The 23,478-nt window shown below is 45.5% G+C and overlaps 1 protein-coding gene across 1 annotated transcript in view; it reads left to right on the forward strand.

The window, feature by feature from the left end:
- Positions 1-23,478, forward strand: part of lingo2 (leucine rich repeat and Ig domain containing 2) — a 270,359-nt gene that overhangs the window by 171,934 nt on the left and 74,947 nt on the right. The window lies entirely within an intron of this gene.

A 23,478-nucleotide genomic window follows, 5' to 3' on the forward strand; every position in this document is an offset into this window, starting at 1 on the left:
TCTCTCTGTCTGTCGCTCTGTCTCTCTCTCTTGCTCTCTCTGTCTCTATCGCTCTGTCTTTCTGTGTGTGTCTCTCTGTCTCTCTTTCTATGTGCGTGTCTCTCTCTCTGTCTGTCTGTGTCTGTCTCTCTCTCTCTCTCTCTGTGTATCTGTCTTTCTGTGTCTGTCTCTCTCTCTCTCTGTCTGTCGCTCTGTCTCTCTCTCTCTCTTGCTCTCTCTGTCTCTATCGCTCTGTCTTTCTGTGTGTGTCTCTCTGTCTCTCTTTCTATGTGCGTGTCTCTCTCTCTGTCTGTCTCTCTCTGTGTCTCTGTCTCTCTCTGTTCTAAGAGGAAGACTGAAGTAGGTTAGCACTCTGAGCTTTACACTAGGGAGGAAATTGAAATGCTGAAATAAGGAGCAGCCGGGGAGAAGATGGACGAGCTATAACCAGGACAAAATTGCGGCGGCGTGATGAAGGAGCGACGTGTCTGTTCCGACACGGGGGAGCTCTGCCACCGGCCGATCACCGAGCCTCCTTTATCCTGCCTTCCAATCTCGCTTTGGTACTCCAGCCTCCCCAACACCCCCATGCGTATGTGTGTGTGTGTGTGTTGTGTGAGTGTGTGTGTGTTTGTGGTGTGTGTTTTTCATCTGGCTCTTCTCTTGCTGTTTCCACATGGCTGTGAAAATTACAGGGCCGCTCTCAGGAGCGCCGGTTTACGGATTAGTCGGGATTTAATTTACTCCAGGATGAAATGGACATCGTCCTGCCCGGCGCCGCTCTCTTCTTCTGAGGCTTTACTCTGGGGACGCCCTGCTGAGAGCGAGCGGGACTCCAGACGCGTCTCCCAGGCCGAGGCCTCGGTAAACACTGGGCACTGCAGGTGCCGGTGCCCAGAAGGCTGCGTTCAGGCACACGTCCTGTAACGATGCCGGGCGGTTTGCTGTTTGTTCACACACGTGACGTGACGGTGTCTTCTGTCTCGTTATGCCGCAGTCCTGCAGGATGGCTTTTATGTTATCACATTACACCTGTGTCTGAACGCCCATGCAGTGGCTGTAGATTGTACTATGTACGGCCTCCGGGTGGCGTGGCGGTCTGTTCCGTTGCCTACCAACACGGGGATCGCCGGTTCGAATCCCCGTGTTACCTCCGGCTTGGTCGGGCGTCCCTACAGACACAATTGGCCGTGTCTGCGGGTGGGAAGCCGGATGTGGGTATGTGTCCTGATCGCTGCACTAGCGCCTCTTCTGGTCGGTTGGTGCACCTGTTTGGGGGGAAGGGGGGAACAGCGTGATCCTCCCACGTGCTACGTCCCCCTGGTGAAACTCCTCACTGTCAGGTGAAAAGAAGCGGCTGGTGACTCCACATGTATGGGAGGAGGCATGTGGTCATCTGCAGCCCTCCCTGGATCAGCGGAGAGGGTGGAGCAGAGACCGGGACAGCCCGGAAGAGTGGGGTAATTAGCCAGATACAATTGGGGAGAGAAAGGGGGAAAAATCCAAAAAGAATACACTATGTAGTAGTGCTTGTTGTTATTGTGCGACATTGATATTGTAACGACCACAGATGGCTAGACTCGCTAGCCCTTGGCTAACGGGTGCGGGAGACCCGGGTTAGCGTCCCAGCTGCGGTGGTTCCCGGTTGCCCCCTGCTACAATATCTTCATCGCACAGCAAAATCTATTACACTTAAAATGGCAGAATGTGTACTATTTTCACTGAAAAATATAATAGACACTGTTCCGGAGGAAAATGGCGGCTTCGCGTGGTTATCATGGATACAGGATGTGGAAGCCCTGTCCGTTTGCCATCACTTCCTGCTGCATGGCTGACCGAGGACAATATGATGGACTTATAATGCACATTAACCGCAATAATGCATCCGTCCATCCATTATCTGAACCGCTTATCCTACCCTCAGGGTCACAGGGATGCTGGAGCCTATCCCAGCAGTCACTGGGCAGCAGGCGAGGAGACACCCTGGACAGGCCGCCAGGCCATCACAGGGCCCACACACACACACACACCACACACACACACACACACACACACACACACACACACACACACACATACCACACAACTAAGGACAATGTAGTACAGGCGATTTACCTGACCTACATGTCTTTGGACTGTGGGAGGAAACCCACACAGACACGGGGAGAACATGCAAACTCCACACAGAGGACGACCCGGGATGACCCCCAAGGTTGAACTACCTCGGGGCTCGAACCCAGGACCTTCTTGCTGTGAGGCAACCGCGCTAACCACTGCACCACCGTGCCGCCCAACAATAATACAATAAGTACAAAACAATAAGTACTATACAGTATGTAGTATTGTCGGTATGCAGTATATTGTATTAAAATGTAGTATTTATCAGAGCATTCAGGCGGTCATCCCTATCTTCATCCTCTGCACCATCTGAACAAAGCTCTCTGATGCCCTGCCTGGTTCATTTTTCACACATTTTTAGATATGCTCTTTACTTTCACTGGATTCCAAGAAAATCTGTCACTTCAGGCACATGTCCTGTGTAAACGGAGCTGTAGGTCCGTTCCTTGTGGTTGGATCACCTGCATCTCCACGTGAGACTGAAACAGAAATCTGAAGCCTTAATTCATACTGTCGTCACTGAGGAACATTTACGTACATTACAAGGTCTCAAGTCGGCAAATAGAACAGGACCTTCGTGTCCAGCCAAGGCTGGACGTGTGTCTGTGGTCTCTGCTCAAGCTCATCAGATATCACCATGAGAAGGACCCACAGTGAAGTCATCAGATATCACCATGAGAAGGACCCACAGTAAAGTCATCAGATACCACCATGAGAAGGACCCACAGTGAAGTCATCAGATATCACCATGAGAAGGACCCACAGTAAAGTCATTAGATACCACCATGAGAAGGACCCACAGTGAAGTAATCAGATACCACCATGAGAAGGACCCACAGTGAAGTCATCAGATATCACCATGAGAAGGACCCACAGTAAAGTCATCAGATACCACCATGAGAAGGACCCACAGTGAAGTCATCAGATATCACCATGAGAAGGACACACAGTAAAGTCATCAGATACCACCATGAGAAGGACACACGGTAAAGTCATCAGATACCACCATGAGAAGGACCCACGGTAAAGTCATCAGATATCACCATGAGAAGGACCCACAGTAAAGTCATCAGATACCACCATGAGAAGGACCCACAGTAAAGTCATCAGATACCACCATGAGAAGGACCCACAGTAAAGTCATCAGATATCACCATGAGAAGGACCCACAGTAAAGTCATCAGATATCACCATGAGAAGGACCCACAGTGAAGTCATCAGATACCACCATGAGAAGGACCCACAGTAAAGTCATCAGATACCACCATGAGAAGGACCCACAGTAAAGTCATCAGATACCACCATGAGAAGGACCCACAGTGAAGTCATCAGATATCACCATGAGAAGGACCCACAGTAAAGTTATCAGATACCACCATGAGAAGGACCCACAGTAAAGTCATCAGATACCACCATGAGAAGGACCCACAGTAAAGTCATCAGATACCACCATGAGAAGGACCCACAGTGAAGTCATCAGATACCACCATGAGAAGGACCCACAGTGAAGTCATCAGATATCACCATGAGAAGGACCCACAGTGAAGTCATCAGATATCACCATGAGAAGGACCCACAGTGAAGTCATCAGATACCACCATGAGAAGGACCCACAGTGAAGTCATCAGATATCACCATGAGAAGGACCCACAGTAAAGTCATCAGATACCACCATGAGAAGGACCCACAGTAAAGTCATCAGATACCACCATGAGAAGGACCCACAGTAAAGTCATCAGATACCACCATGAGAAGGACCCACAGTAAAGTCATCAGATACCACCATGAGAAGGACCCACAGTAAAGTCATCAGATACCACCATGAGAAGGACCCACAGTAAAGTCATCAGATATCACCATTAGAAGGACCCACAGTAAAGTCATCAGATATCACCATGAGAAGGACCCACAGTGAAGTCATCAGATACCACCATGAGAAGGACCCACAGTAAAGTCATCAGATACCACCATGAGAAGGACCCACAGTAAAGTCATCAGATACCACCATGAGAAGGACCCACAGTGAAGTCATCAGATATCACCATGAGAAGGACCCACAGTAAAGTCATCAGATACCACCATGAGAAGGACCCACAGTAAAGTCATCACATACCACCATGAGAAGGACCCACAGTAAAGTCATCAGATATCACCATGAGAAGGACACACAGTAAAGTCAGCAGATACCACCATGAGAAGGACCCACAGTAAAGTCATCAGATACCACCATGAGAAGGACACACAGTAAAGTCATCAGATATCACCATGAGAAGGACACACAGTAAAGTCAGCAGATACCACCATGAGAAGGACCCACAGTAAAGTCATCAGATACCACCATGAGAAGGACCCACAGTAAAGTCATCAGATACCACCATGAGAAGGACCCACAGTAAAGTCTTCAGATACCACCATGAGAAGGACCCATAGTAAAGTCATCAGATACCACCATGAGAAGGACCCACAGTAAAGTCATCAGATATCACCATGAGAAGGACCCCCAGTAAAGTCTTCAGATACCACCATGAGAAGGACCCACAGTAAAGTCTTCAGATACCACCATGAGAAGGACCCACAGTAAAGTCATCAGATACCACCATGGGAAGGACCCAGAGTAAAGTCATCAGATACCACCATGAGAAGGACCCACAGTAAAGTCATCACATACCACCATGAGAAGGACCCATAGTAAAGTCATCAGATACCACCATGAGAAGGACCCACAGTAAAGTCATCAGATACCACCATGAGAAGGACCCCCAGTAAAGTCTTCAGATACCACCATGAGAAGGACCCACAGTAAAGTCATCAGATACCACCATGAGAAGGACCCACAGTAAAGTCATCAGATACCACCATGGGAAGGACCCACAGTAAAGTCATCACATACCACCATGAGAAGGACCCACAGTAAAGTCATCAGATACCACCATGAGAAGGACCCACAGTAAAGTCAGAATACAAGACATACACTACAAACATGACAGTCATACACAGGCCATATAAGGTTGCAGATGTCAACACCCACTCATATTCACACAGCTAACACGTAAGATTGTTGTACGATTTATTGTTTTATTATATTTATGGATTAACAGTCACACACAATGACCCTGTTATGTTCTATAATCTTATATTCTATATGTAGGTATAATAAATCTTCTGTATGTAGGTATAATACATCTTATATTCTATATGTAGGTATGATATATGTTATATTCTGTATGTAGGTATGATACATCTTATATTCTATATGTAGGTATGATATCTGTTATATTCTGTATGGAGGTATAATACATCTTATATTCTGTATGTAGGCATAATACATCTTCTGTATGTAGGTATAATACATCTTATATTCTGTATGTAGGTATAATACATCTTATATTCTGTATGTAGGTATAATACATCTTATATTCTATATGTAGGTATAATAAATCTTATATTCTGTATGGAGGTATAATACATCTTATATTCTGTATGTAGGCATAATGCATCTTCTGTATGTAGGTATAATAAATCGTAGGTATAATAAATCTTATATTCTGCATGTAGGTATAATACATCTTATATTCTGTTTGTAGGTATAATACATCTTATATTCTGTATGTAGGTATAATAAATCTTATATTCTATATGTAGGTATAATAAATCTTATATTCTGTATGGAGGTATAATACATCTTATATTCTGTATGTAGGCATAATACATCTTCTGTATGTAGGTATAATAAATCTTATACTCTGTATGTAGGTATAATAAATCTTATATTCTGCATGTAGGTATAATACATCTTATATTCTGTATGTAGGTATAATACATCTTATATTCTGTATGTAGGTATAATAAATCTTATATTCTATATGTAGGTATAATAAATCTTATATTCTGTATATAGGTATAATACATCTTATATTCTGTATGTAGGTATAATACATCTTATATTCTGTATGTAGGTATAATACATCTTATATTCTATATGTAGGTATAATAAATCTCATATTCTGTATGTAGGTATAATACATCTTATATTCTATATGTAGGCATTATAAATCTTATATTATGTATGTAGGTATAATACATCTTATATTCTATATGTAGGCATTATAAATCTTATATTCTGTATGTAGGTATAATAAATCTTATATTCTGTATGTAGGTATAATAAATCTTATGTTCTATATGTAGGTATAATAAATCTTCTGTATGTAGGTATAATACATCTTATATTCTGTATGTAGGTATAATAAATCTTATATTCTGTATGTAGGTATAATACATCTTATATTCTATATGTAGGCATTATAAATCTTATATTCTGTATGTAGGTATAATACATCTTATATTCTATATGTAGGCATTATAAATCTTATATTCTGTATGTAGGTATAATACATCTTATATTCTATATGTAGGTATAATACATCTTATATTCTGTATGTAGGTATAATACATCTTATATTCTATATGTAGGTATAATAAATCTTATATTCTGTATGTAGGTATGATATTTGTTATATTCTATATGTAGGCATTATAAATCTTATATTCTGTATGTAGGTATAATACATCTTATATTCTGTATGTAGGCATTATAAATCTTATATTCTGTATGTAGGTATAATACATCTTATATTCTGTATATAGGTACAATAAATCTTATATTCTATATGTAGGTATAATAAATCTTATATTCTGTATGTAGGTATGATATCTGTTATATTCTGTATGTAAGTATGATATCTGTTATATTCTGTATGTAGGTATGATATCTGTTATATTCTGTATGTATGTATGATATCTGTTATATTCTGTATGTAGGTGTGATATCTGTTATATTCTGTATGTAGGTGTGATATATGTTATATTCTGTATGTAGGTATGATATCTGTTATATTCTGTATGTATGTATGATATCTGTTATATTCTGTATGTATGTATGATAAATCTTATATTCTGTATGTAGGTGTGATATCTGTTATATTCTGTATGTATGTATGATAAATCTTATATTCTGTATGTAGGTATGATATCTGTTAGGTTCTATCTGGTTTTCCTGCTCTCCGTAACGTAATGACCTCAGCTTTGTGTGTGCGGCGTGCCTCTCTGATCAGATGGCGTGCAGTGATGTTCACTTGCTGGAGAATCCAAGTCATGTGATCCGGCTTCTGAAGGACGCTCGCTGGAATCCGTTGACAAGACCGTTTATGCAGCGGCGGTGGAGCAGATAGATGGCTGCTTTATGAAAGAGGGGGAGAGACGTGGACACACAGGCCACATGCAGTAAACCCCAGAGGCACACATCACGTACACACACACGCACCACACACACACACACATCATGCACACGCACACACATTACACACACACACACACATCACGCACACACACACACACACACACACATTACACACACGCACACACACACATTACACACACACACATCACCTACACACACACGCACCACACACACACACATCACGTACACACACACGCACCACACACACACACATCATGCACATGCACACACATTACACACACGCACACACACACATCACACACACACACACACATTACACACACGCACACACACACATTACGCACACGCACACACACCCATCATGTACACACATTGATTCCACGTTGTATCGCTGCTCCTCACGTCAGTGGAGTCTCGGCACCACTCATGCACAATATAAGTTGTGTGTGTGTGTGCAGGAAGCAGTCCAGAGTTCGTGTGTGTTTTATTTTGATATTTTACAGGTTTGGTCCATTACTACTCAACAGTAATAATGCGGCACGGTGGCACAGTGGTTAGTGTGGTCGCCTCACAGCAAGAAGGTCCTGGGTTCGAGCCCCGGGGTGGTCCAACCTGGGGGGTGGTCCCGGGTCGTCCTCTGTGTGGAGTTTGCATGTTCTCCCCGTGTCTGTGTGGGTTTCCTGCGGGGGCTCCGGTTTCCTCCCACAGTCCAAACACATGTAGGTCAGGCGGGCCATACTAAATTATGCCTAGGTATGAATGTGTATATGTGTGTGTGTGTGTGTGTGTGTGTGGGGGGGGGGGGGGACCCTGTGATGGCCTGGCGGCCTGTCCAGGGTGTCTCCCCGCCTGCGGCCCAGTGGCTGCTGGGATAGGCTCCAGCATCCCCGCCACCCTGAGAGCAGGATAAGCGGTTTGGGTGATGGATGGATGGAGGACAGGGGGACTCCTTTAAACTCGAGGCTTTGGACATTTCAGCTTTGATTTTCTTCGAAGTTAGAAATAAAGGGGAAGTAATTTGCCATTAAAAAAGAAAAATTAATCCCGTCAACAGGGTGATGATATTTGGAATGAAGTCTCTTCACTCTCCCGGCCGCTACATTCAGTGGAGTGAGGGAAGTGAAGTAATGCGAGTCCTTATTCAAACAGCCTGACATTTCAGCCGATGAAAGAAAAGTGTCAGGACATCTTTTCTTTCCTTTTTTCCCTTCATGTGTCATCGCCTCCTACAGCGGGGTGGTGCGAGTGAAGGGTAATGGATGGGCAGCGGTCAGGACGAGCCTCAGATGGCCCTCGTGGCTTCGGCCTCCCTGTTTTTCAGCCCACTCTCCGGGTGTCAGCTGTCAGATGAAACCCAGTGATTTGTGGCCAGGCTCCATCCACCCAGGCTCCTTTAACTTTCAACAAGAGACTTTTCTTTTTCCATCAGGAAAAATTCAGATGAAGTGCGGTTTAACAAGTCATAATTCAACTAAAATTAATTATTGAGATTACTGCTCCTTCTCGTCAAAAGGAGTCAGTTTGAGGTGGTTCGGGCATCTGATTAGGATGCCTCCTGGGCGCCTTCCTTTGGGGGTTTACCGGGCACGGCCAACTGGGAGGAGACCCTGGGGTAGACCCAGAACTCGCTGGAGGGACTACATGTCCAATCTGGCCTGGGAACGCCTTGGGATCCCCCAGGAGGAGCTGGAGGGCGTTGCTGGGGAGAGGGACGTTTGGAGTGCCCTACTTAGCTTGCTGCCACCGCCACCCGACGCCGGAGAAGCGGCTGAAGATGAATGAAAAAAAGGAATTGAGATACACAATGTGCAGTGATGTACCATCTCAAAGATCTTCAGACAAAATTCAATAATCGTACTATAACAAAGTGAAATGATCTCCCATACTTGGCCTTTTTTGCAGGGTCGGGTAAAATATGAAACATGTCTTTGTAACTGCACAACTGAGGGTTCACCAGATTTCTCAGCCCTAATGGGATTCAGAGCTAATGAAAATTAAGATGTTAATGAAATATAAAGAGCAGATGACTGAAAGTGAGAATGCCCCAATCAGCGTTCCATTGTTCTGTTTGTCTCTTTGATCGATTGCTTTTTTATTCTTTTGTTTGTTTCCATGACAACCGTGCCTTCCAGCCTCCAGCCTCCGATGAGCTGTGAGTGTGTGAAAGTTGACTTGGTCTCTGACAAAGGGAATTTAGTATCACAGCAAAAATGAAATAGTGACTATATAAGATATCTGGACTGAACTACAGGGGCGTTTGTTTTGGCTGTCAACCGATTCCTGCCAACTGAGGAGCAAAGAGGAGAAAAGACAACACGTCATCCTTGCTACTTGCTTGAACTGCCCAGGTTCCTAAACTTGGACATTTGATACTGTCGGTATACCAGATAGATAGACAGGTAGAATCTTCATATTGATTAAGAAACAACGTGTTGTCACGAATTCAAATTCAATTGAAGTCTGTAATCAGATTTCATTTTTAATTTCTAAAAGATAATAATCTACAAAATAAAATGAAGTACTCAGCAACATTTTATTTGTTAAATATATTTTGTTTTTATACCTTCATCGAGTAGTGGACCGTGGGGTCTTGCACTGGGCCTTCAGTGGTCAGATTGATGACCCCGCCACACGCAAAGCACACTTATCGCCAGCAACTCATTGCCTCAAGCTCCACTAAAACTGAAACAATATGCAGCCTACGTCATCAATGAAAAGTAGAAGTACACACAGCTCCAACTCTTGAATGCTGTATCAGGTGAAAGATTTTGGAGAAGATCAAAACAAACAGGGACGTGTTTAAGCTAAAAAGCTGATGATGGCTTTTAGTCGAAATGCATGCGTTTTGGCCCACAATAAATATCAAGACTACAAATATGTGAGTGCCGATATTCGACGTTATTAATTCCACATGCCTTTTCTGGGACCTACAGTGCTAGACATTGTTAATTTAACACCTACTGCTGGCATTGTTCCCAGCAGTTTTAAGACAGTTGTGGTTAAACCTCTAGTTAAGAAACCACACCTCGATCCAGGGTCTCTTAATAACTATCGACCAGTCGCTAATCTTCCATTCTTTTCTAAAGTACTAGAGAGAGTCGTGTGTCAAATACCTTAAACCCATATAGAAGAAAACTATATGAACCTTTTCAATCGGCTTTCAGAGCCTATCACTCCAGTGAAACTGCTCTGACCAAAGTGGTGAATGATCTTCTAGCTATGGATTCTGATTCCACCTCTTTGCTTCTACTACCGGACCTCAGTGCAGCCTTTGACACTATTGATCACTGTATACTGTTAGACAGAATAAATTGTAATTTTGGTGTCTCTGGCATAGCTCTCTCTTGGCTTATGTCCTACTTAACTGGAAGAACATGGTGTGTCTTCTATAATAATATTGCATCAAAATTCTCTGACGTTAAGGGGCATTTGGGTAGCGTAGCAATCTATTCTATTACCAACACAGGTATTGTCGATTGGAATCCCCGTGTTGCCTTCGGCTTGGTCAGGCATCCCTACAGACATAATTGGCCGTATCTGCGGGTGGGAAGCCGGATGTGGGTATGTGTCCTGGTCGCTGCACTAGCGCCTTCTCTGGTTGGTCAGGGCACCTGTTTGGGGAAGAGGGGGACCTGGGGGTATAGCGTGATCCTCCCAAGCGCTAAGTCCCCCTGGTGAAACTCCTCACTGTCAGGTGAAAAGAAGCGGCTGGCGACTCCACGTGTATCGGAAGAGGCATGTGGTAGTCTGCAGCCCTCCCCAGATTGGCAGAGGGGGTGGAGAAGTGACTGGGACAGTTTGGAAGAGTGGGCTAATTGGCCAGATACAATTGGGGAGAAAAAAATGCTCTGACTTTAAATATGGCATACCTCAGGGCTAATTCCTTGGTCCTCTACTTTTCTCTCTTTATATTTCACCTTTTGGCCAAGTTATACGCAGTTATGGAATAAATTTCCATTGCTATGCAGATGATTCTCACCTGTATGTTCTTATAAGGGCTGATGATCGTATTCAAATGACTAATTTAGAGGCCTGCTTGGCTGCTGTGAAAAATTGGATGTCACTTAATTTCCTGCTTTTAAATTCGGATAAAACTGAGATGTCATTGGCCCTGTTACACACAGACACCAATTTGATCAAGTAATAATAACAATCAACAACTCTGGTTTCACAAAGTGTGGCAGCCAAAAATCTTGGTGTTACTTTGATACCAGCCTTTCCTTTGATAAACACATTAAAGAAATCACCAAGACTGCCCATTATCACTTACGTAACAGCTAAAGTTTTGTCTTTCTTGTCCATGACTGACGCAGAGACTCTAATACATGCATTTGTTTCATTCAGACTTGATTACTGCAATGTTCTATTTTCAGGTCTACCACAAAACATGCCAGTACTACGTCTTCAGATGGTTCAGAATGCTGCTGCTAGAATCCTAACTAAAACTAGGAAACTTGACCAAATTACACCAGTTCTTTCCTTCCTTCATTGGCTTCCTATCCATGTTAGATCAGACTTCAAGGTGCTTCTGCTGACTTACAAAATCCTAAATGGGCTTGCCCCATCCTACCTGTCTGAAATCCTTAAACCGTACATTCCACCTCGACCTCTCTGCTCTCAAAATACAGGGCTCCTGTGTGTACCCAAAGTTAAAAAGAAGTCAGCCAGTGGCAGAGAACATGGATTGAGGTGCAGTTTCTTAATTAGAGGTTTGACCACAGCTGGGAACAATGCCAGTGCTGAGTGATAAATTAACACTGTCAAGCATTGTAGGTCTCTGTCTACACCCATCTATGGGCCAGTCGCCACTCTTTCAAGGATGAGGATGTGCACATCTTTGAGAGGGAGGAACACTGGTTTGAATGGGGAGTCAAAGAGGCCATCTATGTGAAGAGGGAACAAACATCCCTGTACCGGGGGGTGGCTAAGAGTACGTCTGTCACCATCTTACAATGCTGTGATTCCATCTATTCCCCAATCCTCTGTGAATAGTACACATGGCCGTTGTAACTCTAGTTAAGGGTCATGGCAATTTGCATATGAAACTGATCATTGTTTTCAGTCGATAGCACTTCTGTACATTGCCTTTTTGCACCGCCTGTTGACACCTATGTCATATCAGACTTGAACCTAGTTTTTTGACACTTACTTGTGTTGTCTCCTGACTAGATCCTTGCTTGTGTTGTATTAACTCTCAGATGTACGTCGCTTTGTACATACATCTGTCTGCCAAATGAAACTGTAACATTGAGTGGGGATACTTGCAGCAGGTTGAGACTGAAGAGGTCACATAGATAAATGATGAAATCTTTCTCTCAATAAACATTATGTCTGGATGAACTGATTCAACTTTCTGGGATTTCCTTACCTGGAATATTGAGCATGCATAAAGACATAGTCAGGTGGGGACGCTTCATTTAAGGGAAAGGAAACATTTGGTTTCAGCCATGTTTCACATAACCCAATCATATCAGAACTATGTTCAAGAATTCAAGAATCAGATCATTTATTCGTAAGGTTTTGGTAGACAATGATCGGATATCTATGAAGCCAAATTTAAGTGTGTGGTTAATCAGTAGTTGGCAGGAGTTTAGAGCAACCAATAGATGAAATTAATTGTGTAGGGTAGTTGATATTAAAACTGGCAGCATGCACAGTGATGAAGTGCTGCTTGAGGTCATCTGCTTTGCAGACAGCTATGGCCTGCATGCATATCAAGCATGCCGGTTGGGCATTGGCGTGGTCCAGTAAAATAAAACTGATCAGTCCAGTCAGATTTGAACTGACAGTTTTCGTGGTCCACTTTGCGCTTTTTCACCCAGGCCATGTTCTTGGTTTAGGACGGTTATGACTTAGCTGGTAAGTAGCTCTATCTAGTCAAGGACCGTAGAGAATATGTCTTACGTCTACATGCGCTCTACGGTATAGGTCAAGTGTACGGTGAGGGTTGAGGTCAAAATAATGTAGAGCAGCTCACACTTTATTTCACATGTTGCGCACTTTATTTCACATTAGTATGACAGGTGTGTTGGTGCCAATGGGTCGGCATGGCCCAGACATTTGGCTCCATCCTGTGGGTTGCTTATTGGGGTTCAGGGCTGTACACTATATATATATATATATATATATATATATATATACGGATATACACACACACACACACACACTCACACACACACATAGTATATATAATCCAGTGAATGACTGTTTATGGCATGAAACAGGCTTGTACTGTCTCATAAAGAATGTCCTTGACTCACTGGATTATTTTGCTTCTTATTTGTTGAGCACTTTCCCTACCATTCAGTGTTTCTTTAAACAAAGTTATATATATGGAAATAAAATTGATATATATGGGATGAACATTTGATATTGATCTTTGATATATATGTGATGAATGATTTATACTTACAGTGAATATATAGAAATATGTATAATGAAAAAAATTATTTATATATACTAATCTACGTGGAGCTGGAACGACCATCATTGCACCGGGGGGGCTAAGAGTACATCTGTCACCATCTTCGGGCCCAGACACACCTAACCGACTAGCGGCGATGAAGGCTGACTGTTGCGTCGCCTCGCGTCGCCTGCCATCTGGGCCAAAAAGTAGCACTTGAACACACCACAAAGACTACAGCCAACAGCAAACTAGCATGTACGTTCTGCACTGATTCACTAAGCTGAACAGCCAGTAAAAGTGATCTCTCTCACCAACAGGCTCCGCCGACTCAGTATGCGCAATCAGCCGAAATCTGCCGGCTGGTCCGACTAGTGCTAAAGATGTGGGACACACTATAAAAACAAGGGTCACAGACACTCACCAATGGCCTGGTGTGTCAGGGCCCTTACAATGCTGTGATTTCAAATATTCCCAAATCCTCTGTGAATAGCAAACATGGCCAGTGGAACTCTAGTTAATGGTCACACCCATATGTGCATATGAAACTGGTTGTTGGTTTGGGTCATTATGCCACTGTATTGGTTATAAGGGTGGGATACCTGCAGTCTGTTGGGACTGAAGAGGTCACTTAGATGAGTGATGAAACGTTTCTCCCACTAAACTTTGTGTCCAGTTGAACTGATTCAACTTTCTGTGATATATACACTGAGTATTTCATTGATATTGGATGAAAAAATTGATATCAAGCTTTGATTTTCCATTAGGCACCGCTTCGGTCAGCTCTGCGAGGTCCTCACTGCAGAGGCCTATGGAGGCGATCATACAATGTCTCCCCTACAGCCTAAGCCAGTGTTACTCTTTACGCGGCTCGTGAGACTTTGTTTTGCGCCTCATATAGATCCACTGATAACAATAAGAACATAGCTATAACTTACTTCAATAGGTTCTGTTTGTGTCCTGTTTTAGCACATTGAAATGAATTATCCAGCAGATGGCAGCATACTGAAGATACATCAAAGACCGCAGGCTACATAACAGTGTGGGATCATGGGTAGACGTTTAGCCTATGTGTGTAACTTTGTATTTGCGAAATGTTTTTCAAGTTTAGCACGTAAGGTTATATCAAATATTGTCTCAACCTCCACCCCTCTCAAAATGGACAGATTATGTCTGCAATCTCTGTGGCTGTTTGAGGAATGGTCTTCCTCATAAGTGGCTCTCCTAAGAAAATTAGTGAGTACCACTGGCCCTAAGCTCTGAACCTTCATGGACCTAATTGGTGTTTCCCAGTAAGTGCTTGAGTGTAAGAGGCTGCAAGGGCTCAAAATGGTATAAATAGGAATGAGAGAGCTCTTGCAACATATCATTACGTTGCCTTGACGATGCTAAAATATGTTTTGTACTGCTGTGGGTTCGAGATGTTTTAATCTAACTTTTTCACTTTCTCTATGGCCAAGGCACTTAAATTCAGGCACCAACTGCCTGATCTGAATGTATCCCACATGCTGCCTTCCATCAGTTTACTATTTTTTGTCAAAACGGCATCATCCATCCATCCATTATCCAAGCCGCTAATCCTGCTCTCAGGGTCACGGGGCATTAAGCAAAAGGTCATAGAAATGGTTGATGAGTGAATTGTTTCATGTGGTTTTTATGTACCACCTTAAATCCTTGTTAATGTAGTATTTCTTCGTAAATTTAGGCACACCAGTTCACCCAGTATACCAGGCTGAACACCAATGTGTCCTTCCATGCTTTTTTATTTCCTTCACCTTTTTTTGTACCACTTCCGGGCTTCCCCTGGTAACCACGTGTTTAACGTCACAGTGCTATGAATTGTGGGTAATTCCCCCAGGCAAAGTCTGCAGAAATGCGGACTTATGGAAAGTGTGCATAAAGGGCTCGAAATGTCTGCGAGAGAGCCCTCATGCACATGATGATCTGACAGTCGGACTGCCCTAAACCCTCACAGAGTGCGCATTTTAACTTCTGGAGTGATTCTGAATTGCTGGTTCATCTAGAATAGAGTAAGTATCATCTTTCTTGCTTAACAAGTTGCTACTAGTCTTATTTCAGCTGCTTGAGTATTAGCCCTTTTGTCTATACATCTGCTGCCTGCTGGTTCTTAGTTGGATCTTATTCTAGCTGTAGCTGTCTTATTCTATTTACTTACTTGTCTTATTTACTTATTCTAGCTGTAGCTGTTTTTCACCTAGTGTGCCCTTAAATATTTCTTGTTGCCTAGCTGTTTTGACTTGGTTATCCTTTTAGCTTATAAATATATTCCTTGGTAACTTGCTGTTTGCAGTTTTAATAGTATTGTGTGAGGTTTGACAGAGTTTCACATAAGTGACCAGTTTCTGGGCAATAGGCCTCTTTTCAGTGTACCTCTTTGGCCAATTGGGTGTTAAGTGGCCAGGGTGTGGCCTGCACTCATGGCAGACAATTAGCAATCAGTGTTCTTTAAATCACTGCTGCTACTTCCAAGCCTCAGGCAAACAAGCCTAGATTGAATGAAGGCTAGAGTGAACAAGCGCAACTTTTTCAAGCCAAGACTTCGTCAAGCACGGAGTGCTCTTTTTAGATCCGGTCAGTCATCTGTATTTTGTGTACCTAGTATAGACTATGTGTTTCCTTCGCATTCCTGTCCTTTCTTCTTCATGGGGCTGGCATAGACGTTGGGTCACTCCTAGGCGCTGTGACCCTACCAATCTCATCTATCCCACTCTCTCCACTCACGTTGAGCAAGTGGTGACGGAAGGGCTCTGGAATTGCCAGTCTGCTGTGCCGAAAGCTGAGTTTCTCTTAGGCTACGCATCCTTGCTCTCCCTCAACTTTCTTCCTCTAACTGAGACCTGGATCATGCCAGAAAACACTACCACACCCGCAGCTCTGTCTGATATGTACTCTTTTTCTCACACTCCCAGAGCTGGGAGGCGGGGTGGTGGTAGTGGCCTGCTGATCTCCCTGAAATGGAAATGCTCTCTTGTTTCCATTCCACAATTTTCTCCACCCTCTTTTGAATGTCATGCTGTTACTGTCTCTTATCCAGTCAAACTCACCATCGTGGTTGTGTACCACCCACCAGGCCCCCTTGGTGAGTTTCTGGAGGAGCTTGACACACTTGTCTCGCACTTCCCTGTTGATGACTCTGCACTTAACCTTCTCGGTGACTTCAACATCCACACTAACAAGCTAGATCCTCTTCTCTCTTTCCTCTCCTCCTTTGACCTTCACCTCTCACCTTCTCCTCCTACCCACAAGGCCGGGAACCAGCTGGACCTTATCTTTACTAGACACTGTCCTATTTCCAATCTCTCTGTTACTCCCCTCCAGCTCTCTGACCACTATTTCATGTCCTACTCTCTCTCCCTCTCTTCACCCCCCTCAGCCCCTTCCCCTACCCACATGGTTTCCACCCGTAGACACCTCCACTCTCTCTCCGCCACTGATCTTTCTTCCTCTGTTACCTCTATCCTCCCTACACCTGAATCTTTCTCTCTCCTACCCCCTGACACTGCTACTGATCTTCTTCTCTCTACCTTCTCCTCTTCTCTGGACAATCTCTGTCCCCTCACCTCCAGGCCTGCATGCCCAACTCCACCTGCCCCTTGACTGACCGACTCAGTACGTACTGACAGACGGAGCCTGAGAGTGGCAGAGCGTAAATGGAGAAAAACAAACTCCCAGAGGACCTTCTCAACTTCCAGTCTCTTCTTTCCACTTTCTACTCCTCCCTTTCTGCTGCTAAGGCTGCCTGCTATCGCTCCAAAATCCTATCCTCTGCCTCTAATCCTAAGAAACTCTTTGAAACCTTCTCTAGACTTCTTCAACCCCCACCTCCTCCTCCTACTTTCTCCCTTCTCTCTGATGACTTCGCTAACTTCTTTGACAAGAATGTAAATGACATCAGATCCTCCTTTTCTCACCACCCAGTTAGTGCTGCTTGCACTATCCCAACCTCTGCACCCTCCTTCACCTCTCCACGTCCCACCCTATCCCACCTCGCTCCCCTCTCCCCCGACAAGGTTCTAAACCTCATCACATCCAGTCACCCCACCACATGCTCCCTTGACCCGGTCCCCTCCCCTCTTCAGTCTATAGCACCTGAACTCCTTCCCTTTCTAACCCACCTCATCAACACCTCCCTCCAGGCAGGATGCTTTCCATCTGCCTTCAAGACTGCTAGAGTCACCCCCCTTCTCAAGAAACCATCACTTATCCCCTCTGATGTGAAAAACTACAGACCAGTTTCCCTTCTACCCTTTCTATCCAAAACTTTCGAACGTGCTGTCTTTAACCAACTTTCTTTGTACCTCCACCAGAACAACCTCCTGGACCCCAACCAGTCTGGGTTCAGGGTGGGTCACTTGACAGAGACAGCCCTCCTTACAGTGACAGAATCGCTGCACTCTGCGAGAGCAAACTCTCTCCTCTGTCCTGATACTCCTGGACCTGTCAGCTGCATTCGACACAGTGAACCACCAGTTCCTCCTCTCTACCCTCGAGGGGCTGGATGTCACAGGCTCTGCACTCTCAATGTTTGCAACCTACCTGACGAGTTGCTCCTACCAGGTGACATGGAGGGGATTTGTGTTGGAGCCTCACAGACTGACTACAGGCGTTCCACAGGGTTTGGTTCTGGGTCCTTTCCTTTTCTCCCTGTACACAACATCCCTGGGTTCTGTTATTCGCTCGCATGACTTTTCTTACCATTGTTATGCCAATGACACCCAGCTGATCTTGTCCTCCCTCCCTCTGACACACAAGTAGAGACACACATTGCTGCATGCTTGACTGACATCTCGGAGTGGATGGCGACACACCACCTGAAGCTCAATCTGGACAAGACAGAGCTGATGTTCCTCCCAGGGAAAGGTTGCCCATACCGAGACCTGGCCATCACCACTGACAACACCGTGGTGACGCCAAATTGGACTGTGAGGAATCTGGGTGTGGTCCTGGACGACCAACTCGTTTGCTGAAAACGTTGCATCGGTTGCTTGCTCCTGCAGATTTCTCCTCTATAACATCAGGAGGATTCGCCCATTCCTCACTGATGAGATGGCACGGATGCTCATCCAGGCTCTGGTCATCTCCCGGCTGGACTACAGCAAGTTCCTCCTTGCTGGTGCCCCGGCGTTGGCCATCAGACCTCTGCAGCTTGTTCAGAAAGCTGCAGCTCGTCTGGTGTTCAACCGCCCTAAGTTCTCCCACACAACTCCCCTTCTCATGTCCCTACACTGGCTCCCAGTAGCTGCTCGCATCCAGTTTAAGACTCTGGTGCTAGCCTACAGGGCAGTGAAAGGAACAGCTCCTTCCTATCTCCAGGCCATGGTCAAGCCCTACACCCCCGCGTGACCACGTCACTCTCTTTCAGGATAAAGCACTTCTCCCTGCACATATGAAACAAGATATAATCAGAAATGTGTCGCACTTTGCTGTACAGACATGCAGCCGTATGACTTGGTCGCCGGCTCCCGGCACCAGTCGGAGTAATTTAAGATGCTGCTCCATAGAAACACCCATATGAAACACCCGGTTTTTGAATGCTCCACTGTCTTCTAGAGTCAAATGGCCCTTTTCCACTACATGGTACCGGCTCAACTCGACTCGACTTTTTCGTTTTCCATTACTGGAAAGTTCCAGCATTTTGGTAACTGTTACCACTTTTCTGGTACCACCTTTGTCGAGGTTTCAAAAAACTGGAGCGGGTACCAAAATCAATGCAGACCAGCTACGCTGAGGGGGCGCTGTTATGGTGATGGAAAACGACACTCTGCGAGTCGAGTTGAGCCGGTACCATGTAGTGGGAAAGGGGCAAAAGTCATTTGCTTTATTTAACCATTACTGTACCGGAAAGACTTGGACCATAATACGTCCGCCTGTTCAGCTCTGTTGCTGTTGCAGTGTTTTTAATTTGATTTTTTTTTATATACTTTGATGATCCCGTGGGGAAATTCTCCCTCTGCATTTAACCCATCCTAGCTGTGTAGCTAGGAGCAGTGGGCAGCTGCCGTGCAGCGCCCGGGGACCAACTCCAGTTCGTCTTGCCATGCCTCGGTCAGGGGCACAGACAGGAGTATTAACCCTAACGTGCATGTCTTTCTGATGGTGGGGGAAACCGGAGCACCCGGAGAAAACCCACCGCAGACACGGGGAGAACATGCTAACTCCACACAGAGGACGACCTGGGATGACCCCCAAGGTTGGACAACCCCGGAGTTCGAACCCAGGACCTTCTTGCTGTGGGGCGACAGGGCTAACCGCTGCGCCACCATGCCACCCGGCGTGAGGATTGTTTGGGTGGCATCAGAGAGTGAGGCTGAAGGTGAAAGCATGTGTGATATGCCAGAAGTAAGAGAGTTGGCAAAACTATGCTAGGTTAGTCCACAGCACAGCAAAAGAAAAGCCACTTAGCCTGGTGAAAACCAAGCGACAGACACCGTGCTGCACCTTGGCACTGAGGTCGTGGACCCAGCCACAAACAAAAAAATTGTACGCCTCCATACTTTTGTTTGCTTTCATTTGTTTTGTTGAGCAGGAGGATGGATGTCTGGAGACAAGGTAGTCGCTTTCATCTGCTGCCTTGGTAGCAGGCAGGTCTTCAGGTCAGTTGAAACGTCGCTCCTCTTCGTAGCGTCCAGCATATCGTGTTATTTTGTGTTAATACCTTTCTTTCTCTTGGGATGCCAACTAAAGTAGCACAGTCCGGCTTCCCTCCACCTCCTCTATTCTGCTGTCACTTCCTGCCCTCCATCTCAATTTCATGCATCATCGGAATCATGTGGATGCAAACTATATTCACCTCTACAGGCCGCTGCAGTGGAGGACCTCACATAGTTGACCAAAGCAGTGCCTGATGGCAAATCAGAGTTTGATGTATGATGTCATATTTTCATTCAATATCAATTGCATACTCAGAATGTATGAACCATATAAATATTAACCATTCATCATATATGTCAAACATCATTGTCTGTTGGGCGTCCGGGTAGTGTAGCAGTCTATTCCCTTACCTACCGATATGGGGATCGCTGGTTCGAATCCCCGTGTTACCTCCAGCTTGGTCGGGTGTCCCTACAGACACTATTGTGGGCAGGAAGCTAGATGTGGGTATGTGCCCTGGTCGCTGCACTAGCGCCTCCTCTGGTCGGTCGGGGCACCTGTCCGGGGGAGGGGGAACCGGGGGGAATAGCGTGATCCTCTCATGCGCTACGTCCCCCTGGTGAAACTCCGCATTGTCAGGTGAAAAGAGGCGGCTGGCGACTCCACATGTATGGGAGGAGGCATGTGGTAGTCTGCAGCCCTCCCCGGATCAGCAAAGGGGGTGGAGCAGAGACCGGGATGGCTTGGAAGAGTGGGGTGATTGACAAGTACAATTTTGGAGAGAAAGGGGAGGAGAAAAAAAAAAGAATCATTTTCCTTCGTATGTGTGGTATGAGTGTGGGTGGGTGGGTGTGTGTGTGTGTGTGGGGGGGGGGGGGCTGTAATGGCCTGGTGGTCTGTCCAGGGTGTCTCCCTGCCTGCCGCCCCAATGACTGCTGGAATAGGCTCCAGCCCCCCGCGACCCTGAGAGCAGGACAAGCGGGTCGGATTATCCTGAACATTTGATAATGATGGATGGGTCATTACCAAATGTTCAATCCATATATCAACGCTCATTTCATACACACACACACACACACACACACACACATATGTGTGTGTGTGTGTGTATGTATGTATATGTATATATACATATAGCTTGCTATCTGTACCTCATATTGTACATGTGTATTTGTCATGTCCACCTGTATCTCATGTGTATCAGTAACCTGCTAATATGTTTATTGTTGCCTCTTTGTGCTCTGCACCACTGCATTATTGCCTTCCTGTTTCACCTGTATGCATACTACATGCATACCCCTACCAAGCACACACACACACAAACACGCACACACACCTGGCACCTTCATTCCATATAAAACAGGATTCCTCCCTGGAAATCAACTCTTTCTTCATTATGTGTGTGTGTGTGTGTGTTTGTGTGTGTGTGTGTCTGTTTGTGTGTTTGGGAGGGCTGGAGACTGGCCCTAATTTGCCACAGTCCAGATAGCAATTCATCAAGGGCCTTGCTTGCCGACAGCTGTAGTGGACACGCTCAGCTCCTGTGTGTGTGTCTGTTGTGTGTGTCTGCTGTGTGTTGTCTGTTGTGTCAGCAGGAAGTCTGGAGGAGCACTGGGCTGAATGGAGGGATGAAGTTCATTCATCTCCTCCTCCTTCACTCCCACCTCTGCGCTTCAGTAGAGTAATAACTGGGTTGAAATAGCAGCCTGTGATTGTATAACTCTGAATGGTAGCCCTCCACCCCGAGCCAAGATGCTCAGTTCAAACCGTCCTTCCCCTCATGTTGTCGTGCATGGTCAGTAACGCAGGTCAGAAACTCACTGAAGGGTGAATCAGTTCATCTGGACACAACGTTTGGTGGGAGAAATGTTTCATCATCATCTAAGCGACCTCTTCAGTCTCATCTGACTGCAGGTATCCCACCCTTATACGGTGGCGCAGTGGTTAGCGTTGTCGCCTCACAGCAAGAAGGTCCTGGGTTCAAACCCTGGGGTTGTCCCACCTTGGGGGTCATCCCAGGTCGTCTTCTGTGTGGAGTTTGCATGTTCTCCCCATGTCTGCGGTGGGGTTTCTCCGGGTGCTCCGGTTTCCCCCACCATCAGAAAGACATGCTTGTTAGGGTTAGTACTCCTGTCTGTGCCTCTGAGCAAGGCGATGGAAAGAAGAACTGGAGTTGGTCCCCGGGCGCTACACGGCGGCTGCCGACTGCTCCGAGCTACACAGCTAGGATGGCTTACATGCAGAAAGGAATTTCCCCACCGGGATCAATAAAGTATCTCTCAAATCAACACAGCGGCATAACGACTGAAACCAACGATGGGTTTCATATGCAAATATGGGGGTAGCCATTAACTAGAGTTACGATGGGGAAACCAAACAGACGCACGCTGGACAACACAGGAGAGCCGACGCGTCAGGCCAGGATGTGCACATCCTTGATAGGGAGGAGCGCTGGTTTGAACGGGGAGTCAAAGAGGCCATCTATGTGAAGAGGGAATGACCATATGTGAACCGGCGGGGGGGGGGCTAAGAGTACATCTGTCACCGTCTTAGGGCCCAGACACACCAAACCGACTAGCAGCGACCAAGGCCGACTGTGGCGTCGCCTCACGTCGCCTGCCATCTGGACCAAAAAGTAGCACTTGAACAGGTCTGTGAATGTTCTCATTCATCCAGGTCGTGGTTATCCAGAGTTGAGTCAAGTGCAACTGGACTTGGTATATATCCATGAAGACGTTTCGCCTCTCATCCAAGAGGCTTCCTCAGTTCGTGCCTTTCTGACTAGACCAAGCTAGTAGCACTTGAACACACCACAAAAACTACAGCCGACGGCCCTGATTCGCTAGCTTAGCACTGATTCGCTAAGCTCAACAGCCAATCAGAGTGAACTCTGTCACCAACGGGCTCCGCCCATTCAACATGCTGAATCGGCCGAAAAGCTGCCGACGGGTCCGGCTAGTGCCGACGGTGCTGGACCCACCGCAAAAACTAGGGTCACAGACGCTGGTGTGTCAGGGCCCAAACTCTAGTTAATGGTCACGCCTATTTGCACTGGAAACCGATCGTTGGTTTGGGTCATTATACCACTGTATTGTTTATAAGGGTG

Source organism: Lampris incognitus, chromosome 1, assembly GCF_029633865.1.
Source record: "Lampris incognitus isolate fLamInc1 chromosome 1, fLamInc1.hap2, whole genome shotgun sequence".
NCBI classification, from domain to species: Eukaryota; Metazoa; Chordata; class Actinopteri; order Lampriformes; family Lampridae; genus Lampris; species Lampris incognitus.